Raw genomic sequence first — 8,871 nt, forward strand, 5'->3', positions numbered from 1 at the left:
AATTCATAAATCAAGCTGAAAGTTTGACAGTAAAAATTAACTTTTTTATTCACGTTACTATTGAAGAGAAGAAGATCATCATTGTAAATTTTGCATATAAAAAATAAGATGGGATATGAGAAGGGGGAAATTTGAAAAGACCAAACAATCAAACTGGGAAAATGTAAACTTCAATACTCTGACCCATTTCACAAAAGCAGTGGAGAAAGCTAAGGAAGTGGATGACCAATCAGAATTGAGCAAAAAAAGACGTATGGATCATTTCCCAGGGTAAAGACGTGATTTCATGATATCGCCTCATGTCAGTTATTGGAATTTTAGATTAAATGAAGGTGAAAGCAAGGCGTGAGCTAGCAGTGTGAATCAGTTTCCATCATATTAGCAGGTGATGTAAAACATATTGTGAGCACACTGATAATATGATCAGCAATTTCTCTTTTCTGTCACTAGGTCAGTATTTATTTGGTTCGGCTCAATAAGGCAGACTTTGGTTAGCAGCTCTGCCATCATGAAACAATTAGCCCACTTTCCTCAGTGAAAAGCTTACTTTTAAATTCAGGCCACCTACTGTGATGGTCCGCTATTTAATCACTAATGGCAGACAAACACAGCTGAAGTTTTCATGAGCTTCCCTGAAAAGTGAAACTTCAGAGCAACGCTCAGTCAGAACGGGCCAAGCCAAAAAATCCCGTGGTACTTCCAAACTCAACCTTCTCACCCAGCGTGTCATCTCAGCTCTGTTTTTGCTATCAGCACGTATCATTTTTCCTGCCAAGTTAGGATGTCATTTTTTCTGGAAATCACCAACCACATAATGAGTCAACAAGATAACACAGTGGATTGCATTCAGAAATTTTCGAACTGTTTCCCCTCCGAGCAGATGAATAGATGATGTGTCTTGGGGGAAAGCCATGCCGTTCTGCCCAAGGAGAGAGTCAGCAAACTGCAAAGATTTGGTGGATATTTTTGTTCATAGCGTTTGATATCACACAGTGTACAGATACGGTAAAAATATATACATTTGATGGTTCTAAACTTTCTCTTTTTACCTTAGACACCGATGAAAATGACTATGACACTTGTAGGAACATGCTTACTAGTATTTCACTTGAAAGAGAATTGTTCATATTAAATATGGTACATCTAGTTCCTCTGGTAAACTGGATTTTAAGAGAAATCCCATTCTATTGGAAATAAATGCCATGCAATGAAACCAAATACAAAGAGTGCAAGTGGCGTACGTGGATCCCAAACACCCATCTTTTCATTGGACTCACAAGTCAAGAGCGGAGGGAACATTTCAGTTTCTTCCCGTCTGAAAGCAATCATTAACGCCGCAGTATCACTAATTGTTTATCTTGATGCATGCAGGGGTTTATAACGTAAAGAATGAACAATACATGAGAGCAAATTACATTCAATAATTGGAAACCACATCTTGCCTGCATCACGAAATTAATCAGATTAATTCCGTGTCATATTTTCATGATCTATTTCTACCTCACTCTCAAGATAGCCTGTTGGCTTCAATGTTAAAAAAAAAAAAAAAAAAAAAAAAAAAAATTATAAATGCCATTATGGCTGCAGGGTATGTCTGCACTTGTCGAGGCCCAGATGGGGTCCAGTCCTACATACAATGGTAAAAATAGAGAGGTTAAAGTATTAATCTGCAGCTTCGTCATATAAATAAATGTTTGTTTTGCTACTCTGTATCAAGGATCGACACAATGGTGTTTCAGTCTACAGGCGGTTTATGAAACCTTTTGCATTTGCCGTTATGAACATTATTGACAGTAATCCTCTGCTCCCCAGGAATGTGATTTATGTATAAAGAAGTAACAATGCTTTTGACCTGAACAGGTAAAAATTGGCCACAGTGTCCCCCATGATTGGTGCAAATCAGGTGTAACTGGCTTTCCTGTTTTTTTTTTTTTTTTGAAGTGTGATGTGCAGTGTCTGAAATCTTCCCTCTTGACGCTCGGGGACTTTTTGACCTCTTGGTGGTGCTGTGTTGGGTCAATCAGTTTAATTTTGTGGACAGACAGACAGTTAGATGGACGGATGAATGGATGGCGCCCAATCCATCCCTTCCCAAAGTCCACCTCTTTGATCGTGGGGGACAAATGATATAAGAAAGTACCAGAAATGTAAGTCACAGTCTATGCTGAGAGTCTGTGTTACTGTAATAGGTCCGGCTGGTGCAAGACAGCAAAGCAATAACCATTACACATCAAATGTGTCCCCAAAATGAAAAACAGCAAGAATCTTATGAACTGTCACTTTAAAAGTCCACTGAAATTATGAAAAAAAATCTCAGTAATCAGCCACAGTGAATAACATTTGAATCACTCTTGACTAGAGAGCGTCGGCACTCAAGAATGGCCTTCATTTGACACTTGAGATGCAGACAGATAAACTGGGGTGCGGGCAGAAGTATTTCATAGCACCCTCTTCCCACTGAATGATATCCCCTCTCCTCTGCTTGCTCTAATTGTTCTGAAAAATGTCCCTTTTTTCTGTCTCCTTTGCTTGTTTTCTATCTCTTCGCCTAGACCTTCAGTTATATTGTATGGTTTCAAGACCACTGCTCCAACCTTCACACAGACTGTCGCTTGCTTGGTATTTCAGCGATCAAATAGTTTAAGCTTACAGTACTCCAACGCCGCAGTCATAATAAATCACTCTGGATTTCAAAAGTCAACATACAGTATTCACGAGGGTTATGATGGGCATTTGAGGCAGATGCTGTATTAAAAAGCTGCAGGAAACGGTAAACAGGAAGGCATACCGGGGCAAGCAGATGACGGGTTTGGACAACAAGAGAACAGGAAGAGACAAGAGAGGCCTTTGAGGCAGGTGGAGTAGCCTGGAGGATGGAGATTAGATTGAGGCATTTGAAGGGAGTCCTGTGCTAAAAGAAAAATCCACCTTCAGACGCTCTTATGCTGTTAAAAATCATCCACTGGTGATGCTCCATGCAGGGAGTTATCAATGCAGTGGGTTACTTTGCAAAGAAGTGTCCCCATTTTCCCTCAAGCTGCCTTGTCTACTTCTGCTTCAATTAGTGACTTCCCACATTTCCCAGAATGACTGTTGACAAACCCCAGAGGAGGGGTGTGAACTTGTTTCTTTCAATCAAAGTTGGGTCTACCATCATAGCCTTACCCCTCACCCAGAATACAACATGTGTTTTGGTTGCGTTGCATGGTCTACTGGGGCTACGGTCTTTGGGAAAATTGGCCTTCTGTGATGGATTTTTTTCTGCTTCATTGTGGCTACACTGAAAATATATCAATATGACGTCTTTTCCACCTGGCCAGTTATTCACTTAAATGAGAAATGAGGTGTGTTGTCGATAGCTGTAAGTATTTTAGGATGGATCTTTCTTTTGAAGAGGCAGCAGGGAGCATGGGAGGCTGGAACTGGCTTGGGTGGGGGGGCCAAAGAAGGATGTTTTTTTTTATTTATTTTATTTTATTTGTGAAGCAGCTCAAAGACTTGGAAAGTAACTCAATCGCTTACATACTCATGGTTAGCCTATCTGACCGAGGAGGCATAGCAGTGTTTACAGATGCACTGAACCATGACCATTCCCTCCCCTCCTCTCCTCTCATACTGACATGAAACTGACATCAGACCTTTCGGTTGGCCATTAAAACTCAGATATGCTAGTAGCCCTCTACAGTTGGAGTGAGCCTGTCAACCTGGTACATCCCCCTTAATTCCTGTGGCTCTGGGGTTCCAACTATGTAGCTTATCTCGGATTACAACCAGTTTTTCAAGGGAAAAGGCATTAATATTCATCTCGAGGGATATTATGTGACAGCAATCACTCCTTTCAACCTGCAAGTCTTTGAGTCAGCCTTCCCACAATAGGGGTTTTCCTCGCCTCATCTTGGGCACTAGTCTTTGGTTTGGCATGGGAGACTAAAGTATTTAACAGCAGCCGTGGGGGAGGGTGTTGTTGTTAACACCATTGTGGCTGAATATGGTGATGACAAAATTATCTCTCTAGGGTTCTAGATTGTGGATTAGACTTGCAAAAGGTAATTATTTTAATGCCTATTCCATTGGCATCTCTAATCAGTTTTAACTTTTGGAGATTTATGCGGTCTGTCGAAGTTATGAGTCAGGAAACTCAGCTGCACTCACCCAAACTTATAATGCACACAAGCCAGTGACACTTCTGGTATTTGATGGCAAAAAACTCTCTCTACTTGTGTTTGATCATACTTAGCCATACAGTGATTACCTGTTTTACCAATATCACCGTGTTCCCATGGATGGCATGCAGTGAAATGTATAATACCATCATTTGCTGTAAAGCCTTGAAGTTTTAACTGAAAGCTATTCCCTTTCCTGACTTCCTTTGACAGTACTTTGCCTGTTGTGTTATGAGGGTGTCCCATTGTCAAGCTGCAATAAAATTGGCCAATTATTATTATTATTTTTCTCTACAGCAATTGAATTTATTTCATTAGGTTATACCTTTGACAGCCTGTAATTTTGGATATAAATGAAAAGCTGAACATGAAGATTTTCCTCTTAATTTTGATTATGCATTTGTTTGCCTGCCTCCTACTCTTTTCATCACTGCCAGGTTCATTTTTCTCAAATTTGTTCTGCAAAAACATTATACTTCATCATTGCCTCCACATTTCTCCAGTCACATTAATAATGATGTGTGTCCTGTGTGTCCTCTTATACACACAGGATCATATATTAAAGACATGCAACATTTCTATTCCTATTTACTGACTGATTCTGCAGTTTTGTCCCATGTCGTGTTTGATGTGATGCGCTACGGACTTACCTGAACCATGAAATTGGCAACACTTACTATGATAGTGAGGGAAGTTGAAATGTACATCTGGGGGAAATTAAGAGTGCCCATACATCAAGCTCTGATGAATCTCCAAGTGAGCTCACAGAAATGAAGGTGCTACAGCTTCCATTAATTGGTTAGGGCAGCAAATTGGTGTTATGCAGGTGATTGTAGCACAGAGGAAACCTGCATTCCCACAGATTCAAGTCATCTCCAGCTCTCCCAGCAGGCTTAGAGGGAGGAGGGAGAGATGGAGGAGGCAGGGTAAATGAAGACAGCAACGAGGTATCATGCAAGTGTTATTTACGCACATGAATAAAAAGCTGTGGCACAGCAACATCAGCAGAATGGCATAAAGAAATCTTTGAAAAAATCTTGAAAAAGTAAAAGTAATAAAAGTCAAATATCAGTTTAAATGAATAACAATTGCATCTAAAATACCGACTGACAGGATTGCAGAAAGCACTCAGTTTCATTTTGAGAGGGTACAGTGGCTATGTTGATATGCAAAACATAATGTAATTGTTGCCCTTACTCCTGACTATGAAAATAATTCACTTTAGATGTCGACAGGTGGAGGAAAGAAGGTTCTGTTTTTGTTTTACCCATTTCCATACAACCTTGCAAGTAATGTATGAAAGCATCAAGGCTTCTCCCTCGTAGACAGGTTTTTCATAAAATGTCAGCTGCGGTAATATTGCTCTATTTTGTATTATTTTTCTTTGTTTTGTTGTTTTTTTTCCTTTTTGCAATTTTCTGACATTATCCAGTTTTAACACTCAAGGCATGATACCAGGATGTAAACAAAGAAAGTGGTTGTCACAACTTACACAAACACTGCTAAAACTCATAAATAATGATGTACTGTCTTGGGCTATGGTGTACAGTTATACTCCTAATATATTGCACTGTTCTACAGATCCCACTTACATATGAATACTCTTTTTTCTCACTTTTTTATGGTACTGGTTGTAATATAATTAGATTAAGATGTTAACGTGGGCCAAGTGTCAGTCTCACAATTCTCATAGTCTTATCGAAATCAGATTTATTTGACTTGGAATTGTTTGGTGTTAATATTAATTAGTGTAGGGAATATGGTACTCATTACTGTTCTGGTAACTATTGACATTCATTGTAATCCATCAATTGTAATTCATTATTAGTTAACTTTTTAAATTAGAATGCCTTTTATAGTTACATGAAGTGTGTCATGGTATGTCATGGCATGTCATGGTAACCCAAAATACTCCAATGAATTACTTTAAGTAAGGAGCATCATTGCAATGTAACTGGATATTTTGTTTTGTTTGTTTTTACAGAAATAACAGAGTGGGCTAAACTTGCTGATTTTCAGCTCATCAGTGTATATCCAGTCCCTGTTGATCTGCCTGGTAAAAAGCCCATGCTAGTGATTAGTGTTTGATTAATTTCTTGTCCTGTTGTGTAAAGCAGATCCATTCACTCCAATTCAGAAAAGGTTCCTCAGTAGATACTCGCAGCAGCCCTATTGGCATCTAGCTGCACGGTCATTACTGGTCTAAAGGCCCCCGAGGGGAAGAGGGGGAGTGCGCTTGGGTGTGAGTGTGTGTGCATGTGTGTGTGCGTGTGGAGGGTGAAGGGGTTGAGACACTGCAGTGGGGTCAGGCTCATAAGATGTGGGGGTCAGTGGCGGAGACCAGCCAGGGTCAGGCCTGTAATGGGAGCCATTTTTCATAAGGCGCATTTCTCATCGCCGTCTCCGAGGTGGTGGCGAGTGTGAAGGAGTGAACTGCTGGAAATGGCATTTCAATGTGTGTAACCTCTCGCCTTGCAATGTCCCCTCTTGACAGGGAATGGCAGGTCCTTCTCATCTCTCTCTGCCTGGCTCATATATCACTCACGGCTCTTGGCCACCCCTCCATCCCAGGAGATGCAGTCCTGAGAGAAAAAGAGAGGGAGCGGATGTCGGTGGACCGATCTTCAATCTAGCAGCTACTCAACAATCAGCTACAGATCTATCACTGTCCCTAAAGTAATTTTGAACCCAGGGACTCACACACTTACACACACACATTCCCTCGCTCTGTTATGGATGAATTGTAGGTGACAGCCGATGAGCTGGTTCCGCCTTGAACACTTAAAAAGGCACACAGACTCTCTTAAATGGTGAATCAGTCCAACACATGGACCAAACCCCTGACCTGGCTGAGAAGGAGAAAAGAGAGGCGACATAAAAATACTGCAGTGCTATTATCCTCTATAAACCAAGACAATCCAGCCACTTGGTGGCACTAGCAGCCAAAATCAATGAGGGAAAACAGAAGGGGGAAGTGTGTCTGCATATAACAGATAGAGCTATATGAATATTCTGTTTTCATAAGGTAACATTAGCCATGAATATTTTCAACAGCGTGCACAGGCCTATCAAAATAAATCATGTGCTGCAAACATCTTGTTAAAGATGAATATTTCAGTTTTGTTCCGGGTTGTAAAAGCAGCAAGGATTGCCATAAACGCTGTGTGCAGCCTTGTGAGAGGCTGGGAGTGGGAATAGAGTGTGTGTGTGTGCACTGAAACAGTAAGAGCCGTGCTGTGGCTCTTCCTACCATTGCCTCTGTGTGGAGGGCAATTAAAAGTAAAACAGCTCTAAGGACATAGGTGACTGTAGTCTGTGATTCTGATAGTGCTTGAGCCTAAATGTCATTGGCCAAAGTGCAGCAGGTTAATTGAAGGGGCCTTGTCATTACAGCCTGCTGTGCTGAGCCATTTCTGGGGGTAGGAGTGGGATCTGTCCTGCAATCTGATTGGCTAGAGCAGTACCCCAACCCCGCACAACACACATACACTATATTACCAAAAGTATTCGCTCACCTGCCTTTACTCATACTACGAACTGAAGTGCCATCCCATTCCTAACCCATAGAGTTCAATATGATGTCGGTCCACCTTTTGCAGCTATTACAGCTTCAACTCTTCTGGGAAGACTGTCCACAAGGTTGAGGAGAGTGTTTATAGGAATTTTTGACCATTCTTCCAAAAGCGCATTGGTGAGGTCACACACTGATGTTGGTCGAGAAGGCCTGGCTCTCAGTCTCCGCTCTAATTCATCCCAAAGGTGTTCTATCGGGTTCAGGTCAGGACTCTGTGCAGGCCAGTCAAGTTCATCCACACCAGACTCTGTCATCCATGTCTTGTGGACCTTGCTTTGTGCACTGGTGCACAGTCATGTTGGAAGAGGAAGGGGCCCGCTCCAAACTGTTCCCACAAGGTTGGGAGCATGGAATTGTCCAAAATGTTTTGGTATCCTGAAGCATTCAAAGTTCCTTTCACTGGAACTAAGGGGACAAGCCCAGCTCCTGAAAAACAACCCCACACCATAATTCCTCCTCCACCAAATTTCACAGTCGGCACAATGCAGTCTGAAATGTACCGTTCTCCTGGCAACCTCCAAACCCAGACTCGTCCATCAGATTGCCAGATGGAAAAGCATGATTCATCACTCCAGAGAACGCGTCTCCACTGCTCTAGAGGCCAGTGGCGGCGTGCTTTACACCATTGCATCCGACGCTTTGCATTGCACTTGGTGATGTGTGGCTTGGCTGCAGCTGCTCGGCCATGGAAACCCATTCCATGAAGCTCTCTGCGTACTGTACTTGGGCTAATCTGAAGGTCACATGAAGTTTGTAGCTCTGTAGCAATTGACTGTGCAGAAAGTCGGCGACCTCTTTGCACTATGCGCTTCAGCATCCGCTGACCCCTCTCCGTCACTTTACGTGGCCTACCACTTCGTGGCTGAGTTGCTGTTGTTCCCAAACGCTTCCATTTTTTATAATAGAGCTGACAGTTGACTGTGGAATATTTAGGAGCGAGGAAATTTCACGACTGGATTTGTTGCACAGGTGGCATCCTATGACAGTTCCACGCTGGAATTCACTGAGCTCCTGAGAGCGGCCCATTCTTTCACAAATGTCTTGTTTCACAGTCTGCATGCCTGAGTGCTTGATTTTATACACCTGTGGCCAGGCCAAGTGATTAGGACACCTGATTCTGATCATTTGAATGGG

The sequence above is a fragment of the Myripristis murdjan genome, chromosome 23 (genome assembly GCF_902150065.1).
Source record: "Myripristis murdjan chromosome 23, fMyrMur1.1, whole genome shotgun sequence".
Taxonomy (NCBI): domain Eukaryota; kingdom Metazoa; phylum Chordata; class Actinopteri; order Holocentriformes; family Holocentridae; genus Myripristis; species Myripristis murdjan.